At 44.4% G+C, this 19,661-nt stretch overlaps 1 protein-coding gene and 1 long non-coding RNA gene across 2 annotated transcripts in view; one reads left to right on the top strand and one right to left on the bottom strand.

Annotated features, from left to right (window-relative positions):
• ACSS1 (acyl-CoA synthetase short chain family member 1) overlaps positions 1-19,661 on the bottom strand; it is an 81,053-nt gene that overhangs the window by 45,445 nt on the left and 15,947 nt on the right. The window lies entirely within an intron of this gene.
• Positions 4,959-10,542, top strand: LOC142071670 (uncharacterized). Its single transcript, XR_012667900.1, has 2 exons — positions 4,959-5,378; positions 6,979-10,542. It is a non-coding gene; the product is annotated as an uncharacterized LOC142071670 (long non-coding RNA).

Consider the following 19,661-nt stretch of genomic DNA (forward strand, 5'->3'; position numbering starts at 1 on the left):
GAAGGAAGCAGGGCTGCTGGGATAATCATCACTTTCTTCCTTGAAAAATTATTGTTTGCTTTCCTTCTCTTCTGAATGCTTGACAAATGCTGTGCAAGCTCTCAAAGCTGGCCCTATTAATCATAGCAACATCTGCTGGCAAAAGCACAGAAAACTGTTGAACTCAGCCAGCAAGTCATTATCTGAGCCAATGCTCCTGCTAAAATCATAACCTAATGAATGCAAACGTTTTTCCTCTTGTCTCTATAGTACCTCTATTAAAAACTTCCTGAATCATATCCTTCCGTTCCTTCCCCGCCCAAGGTCCTCAAAACCCACCGCCCAATACCTGGAACAAACGGCTGACAGAGCCACCAGTGCTAAAGGGCCCCGGAAAAACTGGCTGTTATCAGCATGTGGCTGTGCTCTCACCATGCCTATGACTGTTCTCCTATCTTATTGAAACGTTCTCCAGTAACTCTGGTGTTATCTTTAACCACAGAAAGATCCTCTACAGTTCTCTAAAGGAAAGAGGCTAGTTATTTTCACATGAGACATCAAATACTCTTTCTAGATGTGGTATCTTGCAAAAGAAATGTAGTTAGATCGTTTTCCTAATAAATTTGATCCCATATATAGTTACACTACTGTAGTTTAGAATGTTATAACACTAACTTGTTAGTCTGACAGGTTTCAGAGTAGCAGCCATGTTAGTCTATATCCTCAAAAAGAAAAGGAGTACTTGTGGCACCTTAGAGACTAACAAATTTATTTGAGCGTAAGTTTTTGTGAGCTACAGCTCACTTCATCGGATGCATGCAGTGGAAAATACAGTAAGTATACACAGAGAACATGAAAAAATGGGTGTTATCATACACAGTGTAAGGAGAAAAAAGAAAAGGAGTACTTGTGGCACCTTAGAGACTAACCAATTTATTTGAGCATGAGCTTTCGTTAGTTAGCTTTGGTTAGTCTCTAAGGTGCCACAAGTACTCCTTTTCTTTTTGCGAATACAGACTAACACGGCTGTTCCTCTGAAACCTGTCATAGTGTAAGGAGAGTGATCACTTCAGATGAGCTATTACCAGCAGGAGAGGAAAAAAAACAAAAAAACCTTTTGTAGTGATAATCAGGGTGGGCCATTTCCAGCAGCTGACAAGAACATGTGAGGAACAGTTGGGAGGGGGGGAATAAACATGGTGAAATAGTTTTACTTTGTGTAATGACACAGCCACTCCCAGTCTTTATTCAAGCCTAATTTAATGGTGTCCAGTTTGCAAATTAATTCCAATTCAGCAGTCTCTCCTTGGAGTCTGTTTTTGAAGTTTTTTTGTTGTAATATTGCCACTTTTAGGTCTGTAATCGAGTGACCAGAGAGATTGAAGTGTTCTCCGACTGGTTTTTGAATGTTATAATTCTTGACGTCTGATTTGTGTCCATTTATTCTTTTACGTAGACACTGTCTGGTTTGGCCAATGTACATGGCAAAGGGGCATTGCTGGCACATATCACATTGGTAGATGTGAAGATGAATGAGCCTCTGATAGCGTGGCTGATGTGATTAGGCCCTATGATGATGTCCCCTGAATATATATGTGGACACAGTTGGTAATGGGCTTTGTTGCAAGGATAGGTTCCTCGGTTAGTGGTTTTGTTGTGTGGTGTGTGGTTGCCGGTGAGTATTTGCTTCAGGTTGGGGGGCTGTCTGTAAGCAAGGACTGGCCTGTCTCCCAAGATCTGTGAGAGTGATGGGTCGTCCTTCAGGATAGGTTGTAAATCCTTGATGATGCGCTGGAGAGGTTTTAGTTGGGGGCTGAAGGTGACGGCTAATGGCATTCTGTTATTTTCTTTGTTGGGCCTGTCCTGTAGTAGGTAACTTCTGTGTACTCTTCTGGCTCTGTCAATCTGTTTCTTCACTTCAGCAGGTGGGTACTGTAGTTGTAAGAACGCTTGATAGAGATCTTATAGGTGTTTGTCTCTGTCTGAGGGGTTGGAGCAAATGTGGTTGTATCGTAGAGCTTGGCTGAAGACAATGGATCGCGTGTTGTGGTCAGGGTGAAAGCTGGAGGCATGTAGGTAGGAACAGCAGTCAGTAGGTTTCCGGTATAGGGTGGTGTTTATGTGACCATCGCTTATTAGCACCATAGTGTCCAGGAAGTGGATCTCTTGTGTGGACTGGTCCAGGCTGAGGTTGATGGTGGGATGGAAATGGTTGAAATCATGGTGGAATTCCTCAAGGGCTTCTTTTCCATGGGTCCAGATGATGAAGATGTCATCAGTATAGCGCAAGTAGAGTAGGGACATTAGGGGACGAGAGCTGAGGAAGCGTTGTTCTAAGTCAGCCATAAAAATGTTGGCATACTGTGGGGCCATGCGGGTACCCATAGCAGTGTCGCTGATTTGAAGGTATACATTGTCCCCAAATGTGAAATAGTTATGGGTGAGGACAAAGTCACAAAGTTCAGCCACCAGGTTTGCCATAACATTTTCGGGGATACTGTTCCTGATGGCTTGTAGTCCATGTTTGTGTGGAATGTTGGCACAGAGGGCTTCTACATCCATAGTGGCCAGGATGGTGTTTTCAGGAAGATCACCGATGGATTGTAGTTTCCTCAGGAAGTCAGTGGTGTCTCGAAGATAGCTGGGAGTGCTGGTAGCGTAGGGCCTGAGGAGGGAGTCTACATAGCCAGACAATCCTGCTGTCAGGGTGCGAATGCCTGAGATGATGGGGCGTCCAGGATTTCCAGGTTTATGGATCTTGGGTAGCAAGTGCTGCTGAATTGGAATTAATTTGCAAACTGGACACCATTAAATTAGGCTTGAATAAAGACTGGAAGTGCATGTTTCATTACACAAAGTAAAACTATTTCCCCATGTTTATTTCCCCCCCCCCCAAACTGTTCCTCACACGTTCTTGTCAACTGCTGGAAATGGCCCACCTTGATTATCACTACAAAAGGTTTTTGTTTTGTTTTTTTTTCTCTCCTTCTGGTAATAGCTTACCTTACCTGATCACTCTCCTTACACTAAAAGAAAAGGAGTACTTGTGGCACCTTAGAGACTAACCAATTTATTTGAGCATGAGCTTTCGTGAGCTACAGCTCACTTCATCAGATGCATACCGTGGAAACTGCAGCAGACTTTATATATACACACAGAGAATATGAAACAATACCTCCTCCCACCCCACTGTCCTGCTGGTAATAGCTTATCTAAAGTGATCATCAGGTGGGCCATTTCCAGCACAAATCCAGGTTTTCTCACCCTCCACCCCCCCACACAAATTCACTCTCCTGCTGGTGCTAGCCCATCCAAAGTGACAACTCTTTACATAATCAAGTCGGGCTATTTCCTGCACAAATCCAGGTTTTCTCACATCCCCCCCACCCCCATACACACACAAACTCACTCTCCTGCTGGTAATAGCTCATCTAAACTGACCACTCTCCAAGTTTAAATCCAAGTTAAACCAGAACATCTGGGGGGGGGGGGGGTAGGAAAAAACAAGAGGAAACAGGCTACCTTGCATAATGACTTAGCCACTCCCAGTCTCTATTTAAGCCTAAATTAATAGTATCCAATTTGCAAATGAATTCCAATTCAGCAGTTTCTCACTGGAGTCTGGATTTGAAGTTTTTTTGTTTTAAGATAGCGACCTTCATGTCTGTGATTGCGTGACCAGAGAGATTGAAGTGTTCTCCGACTGGTTTATGAATGTTATAATTCTTGACATCTGATTTGTGTCCATTTATTCTTTTACGTAGAGACTGTCCAGTTTGACCAATGTACATGGCAGAGGGGCATTGCTGGTCACGCAATCACAGACATGAAGGTCGCTATCTTAAACCAAAAAAACTTCAAAGCCTTGGGTAAAACCCTTAGTGTGAAAGCAAGGGTGATTGAGGCAGTAGCCTGTGGGCTCCTTTTGTGTGTTGCACCGGGCATCGCCCTGACGAACCCGACTTTCCTTCTTGTGTGATTGGTGTGTAAAGTCCTCCTGTATGGGTAACCAGACGTCTAAGTCGGGACAGTTCCCTAAAGGAACGCCGGCTCAGTTTATGTATTTTAGGAAGAGTCCGAACTCCTGTAAATTTCTGGAAAAATGGTCTAGGCTAAGGGGGTCAGGTAGAGTGATTACTACCAGCACTACGCTTCTGTCCCCAGAAGCCTTTACAGCTATTCTGAGGGAAAATGGGCCCTTTTCCCACAGAAATGGTCTATAAGGGACTGCTGCAGGCAGCAGGCAGAGAGAGAATCAGATCAAAATTGTTTGACTATTGGGTAATGTAATCAAAATCAATAAAGGATGTAAGGGGTTTCTATTGGAACTTAACTTGGCTGCTCCTGGTTGTGTCTAGTTGTACAAGATGGAAGTGTAATCGGGGTACAGTTGTGTAAAAGAGTAATCACAGCGCAAGGGATGTTAGGCAAAAAAGAATTTTGTGTGTGTGAATAGTGCTAAAATCTGAAGCTGTGTCTCTGCTATTACCTGAGAATAAACCTATAGCTTGGTACAGCAGAGAAACTATTGCAAACATGGTCTGTTGCACAAGAAGGGAAACTGAGGTACACCACCTCATGAATTCATAAATGATCAGTGAGTGGGGTAATTCACTAGCCTGGCTATAGAACAGCCTGACTATAGAACAAAATAAGTACAGCCTGGAGGTAATTCTTCTGTTTTTCCTGCAATTAGCAAGGAAATTTGTAAAAGAAAGTGGTATTATTATGAAGCAATAATCTGTCCCCACCAGGGAGGTTGAAATTGTTTCTTTTGTTTTTAGACTCTACAAGCAAGCTGGCGCCAGCGGAAGAAAAACTCAGAATACCATGGATCTATGTTTTGTGTTGTTTGTCTGTGGTGTTTGTCTTGTTGCTAGCATTGTTGTGTTTTAATGAACAGAAAACCTCATGACATGGGTGGGGGATGGCTTCAAAAGGCTGACCTTAGGGGGGGTGGGGGGGGATGTGTATGGGAATGCAAAAGGCTAACTCAGGAGAATCCCAAAATTCAGTGGCCACTGTTAGGATCTTGGGACAAAGACCAAGTAGACGTCTTAAAAGAAACTCGGTCAACCTACAACTAAATTGGCAAAAGGAGAGGCTGATTGTTTCATGCAGTGGTGGGAAGAGGCAAATCATAGGTGGACAGAATCAAAACTTGCCTCTCTCAAAGATTCTGGCTTCTATCCCACCAGATGCAACTCATTTTACTGTTGTTGATTTGTGCTCTGCTTTCTTTTCTCTCCCGGTTCACCCTGACTCCCAGTTCCTGTTTGCCTTTTCTTACAAGGGGCAACAGTACACATGGACCATACTGCCCCAGGGGTATACTGAAAGCCCGTAATATTTTTCCAAGCATTAGCCCGAGACCTTGCTGACCTTGTTTTCCTGTGCAGGTACACACTAGTCCAATATGTAGATGATCTACTCCTCTGTTCCCCTTCATTGTCTGCCTCTGAAACTGACTCTTTAGTGCTCCTTACTGCCCTAGCAAATAAGGGTCACAAGGCTTCTCGCTCTAAACTACAACTCTGTCAAGCTTCTGTCACATACCTCGGCTTTCTCCTCTCCCAGGGTTCCCGTGCACTTTCTCCCACCCGCGTCCAAGCTATCCTTAGCTTTCCCCGACCCTGCTCCCCAAGCCAGGTCCAGAAGTTTTTCGGCATGGCTGGATTTTGCAGACAATGGATTCCCCAATATGCCTCCCTTGCAAAACCTCTCCAGGAACTCACTCGATTCTCTGTGCCTGACCCCATGCCGTGGCCCCTGAGGCCAATTCTGCCTTTGTTTCCCTCAAACAGGGTTTGGCTTCTGTCCCTGCCTTAGGGCTGCCTGACTATTCTAAGCCTTTTACCCTTTTCTGCCACGAACAACCTGGGTGTGCACTTGGGTTCTCACTCAGATGCACGGAGAAAAGAACCGCCCAGTGGCTTATTTCTCTGCCACTTTAGACCCTTTTGCCCAAGGCTTACCCCCCTGCCTGTGTGCTGTGGCTGCTGCAGCATGCCTAGCCGAAATGTCTGATTCCCTTGTTCTCCGCTCTCCTCTTACCCTCCTGGTCCCTCACTGACCTCGCCCTGCTCCAAGGCTCTGCCCCAGAAACCGAGAAAGAATCCTGGGTTGCCCAAGGTTGCTCTCTACATCCCGATTCTTTTTGGCACTCGCCTACTGGCGCCTTTGTAGCCCCCTTTTCACTTTACCCGTCTCTGGCCGCCCTGCTACACAGTGTTTCACATGTCGGAAAGGAGGGGATGTAACTAAGACAGGATGGTGGGACCCCCATTTTAGCTCTTTTGCAGCCCGCCACTGTGCAGCCTGTACCATTTGCCAAAGCCATAATATTGGTAAACCTGTAAAAGTGGCCCAGGGGTTCCGGGGCCTGCCTCAAGCACCATTCTTGCATTGGCAACTTGATTTTGTACAAATGTCTAAGTGTCAACAATATGAATTTATACTGGTTATGGTATATTTATTCTCTGGTTGGATTGAAGCCTTTCCTTGTCGCAAGGCTGACTCACTGTCTGTTGCCAAATGTTTGTTAACTCATATTATGCCTGCCAAGGGAATTCCTGCTACTCTGTCCACATATACGGTCGTCCGATATACATCCGTCCGATATACGTCCAGGTGTTGAACAAGTTGTCCAGTACACAACTTGTTCAACACCTGGACCGTATATCGCATATCAAACACCTGTTGCACTGTCCCTACCACCCACAGAGTGCAGGTGCAGTTGACAGACTAAATGAGAATAAGCTTGCTAAAATTTGTAACTCTACAGGATTAAGCTGGCCAGTAGCCTTACCATTAGCCCTTATGGACACGAGATCCACTCCATCCCAAAGGCATCAATTAAGTCCCTTTGAAATTGTTATGGGACACCCTATGCGAGCTATGACTACTATTACTCCCGTTCCAGATTTGAACTTGACTCACAGTGCGCTCCTTCAGTATTGCAAGGGACTAATACAAGCTGTAAGTCACTTCCATTCACAGGTTCGAGTCGCCTGGCCCACGAAACCCACCTCCGACACTTGCCACAACCTCGAGCCAGGTGATTGGGTCTACGTATGGCGCCATCATCGAAAGCACGCCTTGGAGCCCCAGTGGAAGGGTCCTCATCAGGTACTGCTTACTACACAGACGGCTCTTAAACTACCTGGCATCGCAGCGTGGATACATGCTTCACAGCGTAAGGCAGCACCATCCCCAGAGAACCAATCGTCACCTCAGGACAATGCAGAGTCGTTTTTGACTCCAGAAGACGACATAGAGGAACAGTCTGCAATACCTTACAATCTACGCTCTCGTAAGGGTTGCCAGAAGCAGACGACGAACAAAACAAAAACAAACAAAAAAAAAGCAGTAGCGAGCCTAGCGCCTACTGCCTGGTGAGCGTAAAACCGTGACTGCGATTCCCTCAGTTGAGGTTGTCAGAACCAGAAGAGCCTTGCCTCCAACATGCACCTCTGCCTGTTCCTCGGCTGCTGGTATCTTACGGTCTGGGGAGACCACGATGACAATTCTTTTATCCAGCAGCAGGTGTGGATAGCTCAGACCCTTAATATTTCTAATTGCTGGGTCTGCAGCCACATCCCAGCCCACTCTCAAACTGGCGTTCCTGTCCTGGCTATCCCACTCAAGTCCCCAGACCTCACTGGAGGGCCTCGTCCGTTTAACAAAATATGGAACAGCAGTGACACTTGGGAAGCGGTGGGAATAAATGCATCTCAATGGATAAGTGTGGTGGAGGGAAAAGGTCATTGGTGTTGGGTGTGTAATGGGACAGGGCTGGATCTGGGGAAAAGCCGTTGCCTTCAGCATATTGTGGCCAATGGTGTATGGGATTATTCAAACAAAACTAAAAAGTGGCGGGCCGGGTATGGAGATCTGAATTTTTTCTCAACCTGGGATCAAACAGAGAAATCAATCTCATGTTCCCCCTACAGTAACAGTGAAAACAATACAATTTTTCAATGTCATGCAAATAACACCACTCCTCGTAAGGAGAATTACCCTGTACCCTTTAGGGGATACTCCTCCTCCTTTGCAAATACCTATATGACAAATGGGTGCAACCAACCCTTCCCGGCCTTAATAGGCCATCACTGGGTGTGTGGGACCAGAGCATACACCGCACCTACCAGCTAATTGGTCAGGAATCTGTTATCCTGCCCGACTCCTCCCACAATTCCGAGTGCTAGGAACCTTCCCTCGAGAACGCCTCCGCAATTTCAGGCGAAAAAGAAGGGACTTAACAGATGCCCAATGGTATGTAAATAACATAAGCCCCCTTAACCTGGGAAGAGGCCATTGGCGGTTCCTTCATACCATTAGGGGGAGTAATACATCATGCAAAAAAGGCTCCTAAGGTTACAAGCAGTAGTTGAAATAATGGCAAATGAAACCGGAGAAAGTTTAAGAGCCCTAGCCAAAGAAACAGGGGCAATCCAACAGATGGCCCTCCAAAACCGTCAGGCATTGGACATAGTGCTGGTGGCAAAAGGAGGGACTTGTGCTCTCATTGGAAAAGACTGCTGTGTGTATATACCAGACAACACCAATGAGGTAACAGATCGTGCTAGCCACTTAGAACAAATCGCATATCTTCCCCACGAAGAGCCAAGTTCTTTATGGAAGTGGCTAAGTAACCTTTTCAATTTCTCTGGCATAGGAAACTGGTTGTTTCAGGGAGCCCTAACTCTCCTGTTTGGAATCCTAATAATTTTTGTATGTTTTCACAAAAAGAAAAGGAGTACTTGTGGCACCTTAGAGACTAACCAATTTATTTGAGCATGACCTTTCGTGAGCTACAGCTCACTTCATCAGATGTATACCGTGGAAACTTGCAGCAGACTTTATATACACACAGAGAATATGAAAGGTTTCAGAGGAACAGCCGTGTTAGTCTGTATTCGCAAAAAGAAAAGGAGTACTTGTGGCACCTTAGAGACTAACCAATTTATTTGAGCATGAATATGAAACAATACCTCCTCCCACCCCACTGTCCTGCTGGTAACAGCTTATCTAAAGTGATCAACAGGTGGGCCATTTCCAGCACAAATCCAGGTTTTCTCACCCTCCACCCCCCCACACAAATTCACTCTCCTGCTGGTGCTAGCCCATCCAAAGTGACAACTCTTTACATAATCAAGTCGGGCTATTTCCTGCACAGTTACTTTCCTGTTGTATCCAAAATTGTGTCAGGCATGCTACACAGATAGCTGCCCCAAACCAGAGTGCTAATTTGATGATTTTAAATATCACTGATGAACAAAGACATAAAGAACGCTTGATATGTGGAACCCAGTCATTGTTGGTCATTGCGTAGATTGACCAAAAGGAGGGATTGTGAAAGTAGAATGAATTATATTGAAATTATAATTCATTAAAGAAATGCTACTTGAAGGGTTTGTTGAAATATAGTTGTCAGGAAGAGAAACATTAAGGTGTGTGAGACAATGGGTCCTCAAACTAATTAACTTAGAGCTCCTACTGAGCTAGGAGATTGATAAACGTTAGTATGCAAATAAGATATGTATGTATATTTGTCAGTTTCTGCTTTCTTTTGTCTCTTATGTTAAATTGGCTTAGCTGTATAAATAAGTTATCTTGGGCCTCAGAGACGGGCTCACATCTGGGTGCATTAGCAAGGCGCTTTGCTAATAAACAGAGTGGTCTGACAAATTATGTGAGGCCTGAATCTGACTTTGACACCACTTTCTTGGGACCTGAACTTTTGAACCCAAGCTGGCTCAACATCTCACATGCTGATCCCATCTCTCCATGCAGTGGCAGGATTTGAGCTGAAGGAAATTCTCCACCCAGCCAGTTCCTCCACTTTGAAATAGGGCATGGATGGGAATGTAATACACAGCCCAATTTCCTCATTCAGGATCCAAAGGCTGCCACTACTTGCCTGAGGATCCACAGATTATAGTCTTCGTTTGACTTCCATGTACAAAGTTAATAAAAGGAAAAGCAACCTGTTAAATCTTTGTATTAGAAGGGTAACTCTAGCTCCTAACCAACTGCCCCCTGCCACTGTTTTTCTTTTACCTATAAAAGTTTGTAATTGGTTATAAATCCTTTTTTCTTACTAAAAATTTAATACTCCCAAACATCATGGCGTTGTGTCAAAGGCAGGTGTCATTATAAGCAAAGTGCTGCAGAATTATCCCACATCTGTTCTTAGGAACATTACAATAAGTTTTGGGCCCTACCAGGGCAAAATTCTGATTTCACATGTGAGTGAATTCAGCAGGAGCAATGTGTGCAGAGCTTTACCCTAAATGATCAAACTTTGCAAGTGCAACTGGTCAGGTGAATACATTTTTAGTACTACATCAACTGTTGGATATTTTCAAGTTAAATCACTTGAAATAATGCCCCCAAATTTGCCCTTACAGAATGGTATCCCAAATTAGCCTTCATTTGTTTTAGTCACTACAGTGAAGCGAAAATGCCTTAAATTTTTAATAATGCATAATAGCTCTGTGTTACTGACCTTTGTGATCAGCAAAGACAAATTGAAATGGAAATAAAACTCAGTACAAGACATACTACTGTTTTAAATCTGATTTTTTGGAATGACAGCCTCAATCTAAGAACCTAATTTTAAAAATAGGTATGTAGTGCATTTTCACATTAAATCTTTATGGATTTCACTTTAAAGATGAAAACTCTGCCCTAACACTCTCTAATGCCAACTCATAGAGAATGTAAAGAGTTCCATAATTTGTTCAGTGACAAGATTGGTACCAGGTCTCTAAAGGGACACTGTGAAGCTGAAATACTTATCTATTTAAAAAAAATCTCCTTTACTTGGGTTACTACTATGTTAGATTATTAAAACTGAATGTTTTGTAAAATGCAATTTACTTTTCTGCTATTAATTCTGTTAGTTTGTCTTACTCATCTTGGTCAATGAAGATAAACTAGATAGTTCCACTTTCATTTCTAATCAGTTTCAAGTCAATTCAGCCCAACAAGGAAGTGCTCAGTTGTAAACATCACAAGAAAATTAATGTAGAAATACAAAACAAAATGTTTTTAATGTTTATGTTAACATGAAAAAAATCTGGTAATATTAGAGTTTGTAAAACTTTTTTGTTTTAAGCATAAGTTCATTTTTGGCCCAAATTAGCTGAAAGTATCCCTTTAACCTCTGTAATAGGATATGTTTCTTTGTATCTGTGTAAAAAGAGAATCTTTTTTATACCATTTTTAAGCAAGACCTTTCCATGAGGACACTACAAAGCTTAATCTGATGTATTACAAATGTGTGTTTCTGTTTCCACCTTTCTATATTCTTGCATAAAACAGGCTACCCCTGACTATACATGCAAAAGGCAGTGCAGCAAGTCAACAGTCTACTCTTAGCTGCATCCAGCCACTACAATAGGGATCCTGCTCTGTTGCTGTACAGAATTCCATGTAGGCCAGGCCAGCATTCTGCAGAAATGCTTACTGCAGCTGCTCTCCGGAACAACTTGTTCACTACTATTGCTGGCTACTTCTCCTTGTTTTGAAAAGCTGAACCCGTGCTTGCAGAGTTCCTGGAAAAAAAATGTGATCAACGGAAAGCCACATCCCCTTCCAGTGAATTCATAGAATCATAGAATATCAGGGTTGGAAGAGACCCCAGAAGGTCATCTAGTCCAACCCCCTGCTCGAAGCAGGACCAATTCCCAGTTAAATCATCCCAGCCAGGGCTTTGTCAAGCCTGACCTTAAAAACCTCTAAGGAAGGAAAAACCTCTAAGGAAGAATTGGCTGGCCTGTGACTTTAGCCATACCCTTTTTCACTTGTGTTAAGATTTCATCATTACTTAAATACGATGTACACTGCAGGGCCAGATTATGAACCCCTGACTCCCCTGGGTGAGTGGTTACGCGAACAAGTAGTCCCATTCAAATCAATGGTACTACTCAGGTGAGCAACTTTGCACTTGTGAGTAAAGTCTCCACAATCTGATCCCAAATTTTTGAATTGTAAGTATTTTTATTTCTCCACCTTACAGACCTCCCTAGGTACATATTTTTATTTACTTAGAACTAACTAGGTTGTGACTCAGACTACATAACCACAGAAGTGAGCAGGAGGGAATGAGAACAAATGCTGATATCTGTTTTCAAACTTTCCATAAACATTTGAGCCAATACACTAGAGCAGTGGTTCTCAAAGCCGGTCCGCCGCTTGTTCAAGGAAAGCCCCTGGCACGCTGGACCGGTTTGTTTACCTGCCACGTCTGAAGGTTCGGCCGATCACCGCTCCCACTGGCCGCAGTTTGCCGCTCCAGGCCAATGGGGGCTGCGGGAAGTGGTGTGGGCCAAGGGACATGCTGGGCACCCTTTCCGCAGGCCCCATTGGTCTGGAGCGGCGAACCACGGCCAGTTGGAGCCGCGATCCGCCGAACCTGCAGATGCGCAGGTTCAGTGCACCAGGGGCTTTCCAAGCACAAGCGGCAGACTGGCTTTGAGAACCACTGCACTACAGTGTTCTAATGTTTGCACAAAGCAAACGCAAAAGGGATATAAACATGGCCTAAGAAGTGGATTCATTTAGACGTTCTAATGAGTATTTACAGATATTTTTTGGTCAGCTCCACTCCGTTACTCTGAAGAGCAAAACCAAAATCCCCAGTTTTACTAAAGTGTCACCAGTGGGCTTTGTTCTAAATTTACAAGTTAAGAGAAAAGCAGTTAAACTTATGACTCATCCCAATGGTCAACAAAAGGATTCAGCCAGTTAGCAAAGTAATGTTTATTATACATGCATCATCAGTGAGCTGGTCATTTTGACCTCATGTAGATAGGATTTAAAGATGTGAAGTTAATATATTTGAACTCACACATTTTAGAAGTCTAGTGTAAACAAGGACCCCTATGGGAAATTGTGGCCCCATTTCAGCCAATGGAAGTTTTGCCATTGACTTCAATGGGGCCAGGATTCCACCCTCTGCCATTAACCTATGCTGAGCTGGTCACCTTAACAAGACATTGACTCAACCTGCATGTGTTAAAGGCAGTGTGCCTTCTCTACACTAGACTTTTATAACCTGTTGGCTAACATGTGCTAACATCACATCTTTAAATCCTGATCTACACCATGCTTTTGAAAATGAACAGGCAAGGTGCTGAGCACTCTCTGTATCCAATGATCTCCACGGGAGTTGAGAGCAAAAAGCACCTGACAGGATTGAGTCCCTTACCCAAAACATGCAGTTTGACTGCTGACAGGTGGCTCTCACTACACTGGCTTCCCTCCCCAGGGATCATCAAGCTCTCTCTCTTTTGCTCCTGATGTCTTCTCTCACTCTAACAGCCGGCTTCTTCAGATGGGCTATTGCCTCTGACAACTAGCTTCTTACATGTCACAACAAGGCTGAGCTCCTTCAGGTACATGGATGGAAAGTGCTGTAAAAGTGCTTGAAAAAAGGCAAATCTCATTATCTCCATTTTACAGTTGGGGAAACTGAAGCACGGAGCAGCTCAGTGACAGTGCAAGGACCCCTAGCTTTCAGTCCAGTGCCCTGCCTACTGCACCACACTGAATCCCTCAGAGAAGCAATGCTCTCCAGTGGCCTATGAGACAGGACATGCTCACCAATGAGAGATAACTTATAATCCCCATCCTCTGTTTCAAATTCATCACTCTGTCTTTTGTCCCCAATCTCCTAAGTTATCTTGCTTGTCACCTGCTTTCTCCGTAGCTCAACAATGACAGCTTGTCCCTCCTAGCAACAGTTGGCGTGGGCTAAGGCCCCAGAGGAGTCAATTCATCTTTATGGCAGTTAGTTTTATTAGATGACATAGGACTATTTAAATCTAGCTGTAAGGGCAGAGATGAAAGTCTGCACAAAGCTGTTTGTTTTGGCCCATTCCTTCATCAATCTTTTTGGATAAAGAGACATTTGAACTAACTTCCAAGAAAAAAGTACTTACCTCCGTTGCTATAAATACAGTCAACTTTGCTGATAACAATCCCTTTTGCATGCCTGACTCGGTATGTCCTCATGCTATCTGGAATGCAGGCTGCAAGCAACGGCCACAGGAGAGCAACCAGTGTGCTGTGGTGCCTTAGTTCAAACTGGGATAAGGAACTGGTAACTTTAGGCTGGACTGGCACACTGCAATCCAGCCTGAGTAAAGGCCAGCGGTCCAAGAGCAGAGCCGGGAAAAAACTGATTCTGAGAACCCCAGTTCAGTCCCTCGCTCCACAGGGGAAGTAATCTGTGCCAGCCCTTTTCCTGGTGCAATTTACTTCCCTCTCTGTGCTGACCGCTCCCACTCAGGACCCCTCGACCCTAACCCCCCCGCTCCCTGTCCCCTGACTGTCCCGACCCCTATCCCCCACCCCCAGCCAAGCCCCTCAGGACTCCCACCCCTATCCAACCCCCCCTGTTCCCCATCCCCTGACCGCCCTGCCCAGAACCCCTGACCATCCAACCCCCCGTTCCTTGTCCCCTGACTGCCCCGATCCCTATCCACACCCACACCCCAACAGGCCCCCTGGGACTCCCACACCTATACAACCGCCCCCTGCTCTCTGTCCCCTGACCGTCCCACCCAGAACCTCTACCCCATCCAACCGCTCCCTGCTCCCTGTCCCGACTGCCCTCCGGGACCCCCTGCTCCTTATCCAACCCCCCCACTCCCCATACCATGCCACTCAGAGAAGCAGGAGCTTGCAGCCCCACCGCCTGGCTGGAGCCAGCCACGTCGCCGTGCTGCCCAGCAGGAGCGGTGGGCCAGAGAGCAGGCGCTGCAGTGAGCTGAGGCTGCAGGGGAGGGGGAACAGCCTCCCTGGCCGGGAGCTCAAGGGCCGGGCAGGACAGTCCCGCAGGCCAGATGTGGCCTGCAGGCCATAGTTTGCCCACTTCTGTTCTAGTAAATGCTCTGGCCCCAATCCTTAATTGCTTTAAGGGCAATCTGCACTCGTGCAGAGACAGAATGAATCTTAAAGTCAATATACCTGGCCCTGGGAGGGTCACCATACAGGGATCTTTGGGTGACACAGAGACAGTGTTGCAACAGCTTCTATGCCACCCCCTTTTCCAGCCCCTGTCACTGATTGCAGAGGAACTATTCCTGAATTACAATAGTGTACACAAGTGGAAAATCAGACCCAAAGAATGCACTCTGCCCTTAGAAAACAAGCATTTGCTTTTGCAGTTCCCAACCATTAGAAATTTGTGCTGTAGGATTTTACAATCCACCTAATCCCTGGACTTGATGGCACTCTGCACTTCCAGCAGCAGTTTAGCACTTTGCAGGATTGATCCCTATTGAACAATCAAATGAAAGAGAGTCCCATTCAGTTATACCACATAATGGCAGACAGCTAAAAAAAATGACAATTTTTAGTGCTTATATACAATTGCTAGAAGTTTAAACACGAAGATGGGTGAACTAGCGTGCCACATATTAAATGAGAATATTGATAAAATAGGCATCACAGAAACTTGATGGAATGAAAACAATCAATGGGACATAGTAATACCAGCGTACAAAATATATTGGAAGGACAAAGTAGGTCGTACTAGTGGGGGAGTGGCACTATAGATGAAAGAAAGCGTAGAGTCAAATGAAGTAAAAATCTTAAATGAACCAAACTGTACCACAGAATCTCTATGGATAGTAATTCCATGCTTGAATAATAAGAATATAGCAATAGGGATTAGGGCTGTCAATTAATTGCAGTTAACTCATGCGATTAGCTCAAAAAAATTAATCGCGATTAATCTCAGTTTTAATAGCACTGTTAAACAACAGAATACCAATTGAAATTTATTAAATATTTTGGATGTTTTTCTACAGTATCATATATATTGCATTCTGTGTTGTAACTGAAATCAAGGTGTATATTATTTTTATTACAAATAATTGCACTGTAAAAATGATAAACAAAAGAAATAGTGTTTTTCAATTCACCTCATACTGTAGTGCAATCTCTTTGTCGTGAAAGTGCAACTTACAAATGTAGATTTTTTTGGTTACATAATTGCACTCAAAAACAAAACAAAGTTCACTCAGTCCTACTTCTTGTTCAGCCAATTGCTAAGACAAACATGTTTGTTTACATTTACGGGAGATAATGCTGCCCTCTTCTTATTTACAATATCACCAGAAAGTGAGAACAGGCATTTGTATGACACTTTTGTAGCCAGCATTGCAAGGTGTTTATATGTCAGAAATGCTAAACGTATGCCCTACCATTCCAAAGGACATGCTTCCATGCTGATGATGCTCATTAAAAAAAAACAAAAAACGTTAATTAAATTTGTGACTGAACTCGTTGGGGGAGAACTGTATGTCCCCTACTCTGTTTTACCAGCTTCCTGCCATGTATTTCATGTTATAGCAGTCTCAGATGATGACCCAGTACATGTTCATTTTTAGAACACTTTCACTGCAGCTTTGACAAAACACAAAGAAGGAATCAATGTGAGATTTCTAAAGATAACTACAGCACTCGACCCAAGATTTAAGAATCTGAAGTACCTTCCAAAATCTGAGAGGGACAAGGTGTGGAGCATGCTTTCAGAGGTCTTAAAAGAGCAACACTCCAGTGCAGAAACTACAGAACCCAAACCACCAAAAGAAAATCAACCTTCTGCTGGTGGTATCCGACTCAGATAATGAAAATGAACATAGGTCAGTCCACACTGCTTTGGATTATAATCAAGCAGAACCCGTCATTAGCATGGACACATGTCCCCTGTAATGGTGGTTGAAGCATGAAGGGCCATACGAATCTTTAGCGCATCTGGTACGTAAATATCTTGCAACGCTGGCTACAGCAGTGCCATGAGAACGCCTGTTCTCATTTTCAGGTGACTTTCAGAAGCGAGCAGCATTATCTCCTGCAAATGTAAACAAACTTGTTTGTCTGAGTGACTGGCTGAACAAGAAGTAGGACTAAAATCTTACATTGTTTTATTTTTGAATGTAGGTTTTTTTGTACATGATTCTACATTTGTAAATTCAACTTTCATGATAAAGAGTTTGCACTACAGTACTTGTATTAGGTGAACTGAAAAATACTATTTCTTTTGTTTTTTCCAAGTGCAAATATTTGTAATAAAAATAAATATAAAGTGAGCACTGTATACTTTGTAGTCTATGTTGTAATTGAAATCAATATATTTGAAAATGTAGAAAACATCCAAAAATATTTAAATAAATGGGTATTCTATTATGGTTTAACAGTGCAATTACTCACGCAATTAATCGTGGTTAATTTTTTTAATCTCCTGACAGCCGTAGTAGGAATATAGTACCAACCACCTGACCAGGATGCTGATCATAGAATCATAGAATATCAGGGTTGGAAGGGACCTCAGGAGGTCATCTAGTCCAACCCCCTGCTCAAAGCAGGACCAATCCCCAATTAAATCATCCCAGCCAGGGCTTTGTCAAGCCTGACCTTAAAAACTTCTAAGGAAGGAGATTCCACCACCTCCCTAGGTAATGCATTCCAGTGTTTCACCACCCTCCTAGTGACAAAGTTTTTCCTAATATCCAACCTAAACCTCCCCCACTGCAACTTGAGACCATTACTCCTTGTCCTGTCCTCTTCTACCACTGAGAATAGTCTAGAACCCTCCTCTCTGGAACCACCTCTCAGGTAGTTGAAAGCAGCTATCAAATCCCTCCTCATTCTTCTCTTCTGCAGACTAAACAATCCCAGTTCCCTCAGCCTCTCCTCATAAGTCATGTGTTCCAGACCCCTAATCATTTTTGTTGCCCTTCGCTGGACTCTCTCCAATTTCTCCACATCCTTCTTGTAGTGTGGGGCCCAAAACTGGACACAGTACTCCAGATGAGGCCTCACCAATGTCGAATAGAGGGGAACGATCACGTCCCTCGATCTGCTCGCTATGCCCCTACTTATACAGCCCAAAATGCCATTGGCCTTCTTGGCAACAAGGGCACACTGTTGACTCATATCCAGCTTCTTGTCCACTGTCACCCCTAGGTCCTTTTCCGCAGAACTGGTGCCGAGCCATTCGGTCCCTACTCTGTAGCTGTGCATTGGGTTCTTCCGTCCTAAGTGCAGGACCCTGCACTTATCCTTATTGAACCTCATCAGATTTCTTTTGGCCCAATCCTCTAATTTGTCTAGGTCCCTCTGTATCCTATCCCTGCCCTCCAGTGTATCTACCACTCCTCCCAGTTTAGTATCATCCGCAAATTTGCTGAGAGTGTAATCCACACCATCCTCCAGATCATTTATGAAGATATTGAACAAAACCGGCCCCAGGACTGACCCCTGGGGCACTCCACTTGACACCGGCTGCCAACTAGACATGGAGCCGTTGATCACTACCCGTTGAGCCCGACAATCTAGCCAACTTTCTACCCACCTTATAGTGCATTCATCCAGCCCATACTTCTTTAACTTGCTGACAAGAATACTGTGGGAGACCGTGTCAAAAGCTTTGCTAAAGTCAAGAAACAATACATCCACTGCTTTCCCTTCATCCACAGAACCAGTAATCTCATCATAGAAGGCGATTAGATTAGTCAGGTATGACCTTCCCTTGGTGAATCCATGCTGACTGTTCCTGATCACCTTCCTCTCATGTAAGTGCTTCAGGATTGATTCTTTGAGGACCTGCTCCATGATTTTTCCGGGGACTGAGGTGAGGCTGACTGGCCTGTAGTTCCCAGGATCCTCCTTCTTCCCTTTTTTAAAGATTGGCACTACATTAGCCTTTTTCCAGTCATCCAGGACTTCCCCCGTTCGCCACAAGTTTTCAAAGATAATGGCCAATGGCTCTGCAATCACAACCGCCAATTCCTTTAGCACTCTCGGATGCAACTCGTCCGGCCCCATGGACTTGTGCACGTCCAGCTTTTCTAAATAGTCCCTAACCACCTCTTTCTCCACAGAGGGCTGGCCATCTATTCCCCATGTTGTGATGCCCAGCGCAGCAATCTGGGAGCTGACCTTGTTAGTGAAGACAGAGGCAAAAAAAGCACTGAGTACATTAGCTTTTTCCACATCCTCTGTCACTAGGTTGCGTCCCTCATTCATTAAGGGGCCCACACTTTCCTTGGCTTTCTTCTTGTTGCCAACATACCTGAAGAAACCCTTCTTCTTCCCTGTGTCAGGATCCTGAACTCAACCAACTCATAGTCACTGCCTCCCAGATTCCCATCCACTTTTGCTTCCCCTACTAATTCTTCCCGGTTTGTGAGCAGCAGGTCAAGAAAAGCTCCCCCCCAAGTTGGCTCCTCTAGCACTTGCACCAGGAAATTGTCCCCTACGCTTTCCAAAAACTTCCTGGATTGTCTATGCACCGCTTTATTGCTCTCCCAGCAGATATCAGGAAAATTAAAGTCACCCATGAGAACCAGGGCGTGCAATCTAGTAGCTTCTGCGAGCTGCCGGAAGAAAGCCTCATCCACCTCATCCCCCTGGTCCGGTGGTCTATAGCAGACTTCCGCCACTACATCACTCTTGTTGCTCACACTTCTAAACTTAATCCAGAGACACTCAGGTTTTTCTGCAGTTTCGTACCGGAGCTCTGAGCAGTCATACTGCTCCCTTACATACAGTGCTACTCCCCCACCTTTTCTGCCCTGCCTGTCCTTCCTGATAGTGACAGTGAAATTCTCAGGGAGATTAGAGAGACTATAAAAATAAAAAACTCAATAATAATAGGGGAT

The sequence above is a fragment of the Caretta caretta genome, chromosome 3 (assembly GCF_965140235.1).
Source record: "Caretta caretta isolate rCarCar2 chromosome 3, rCarCar1.hap1, whole genome shotgun sequence".
NCBI classification, from domain to species: domain Eukaryota; kingdom Metazoa; phylum Chordata; order Testudines; family Cheloniidae; genus Caretta; species Caretta caretta.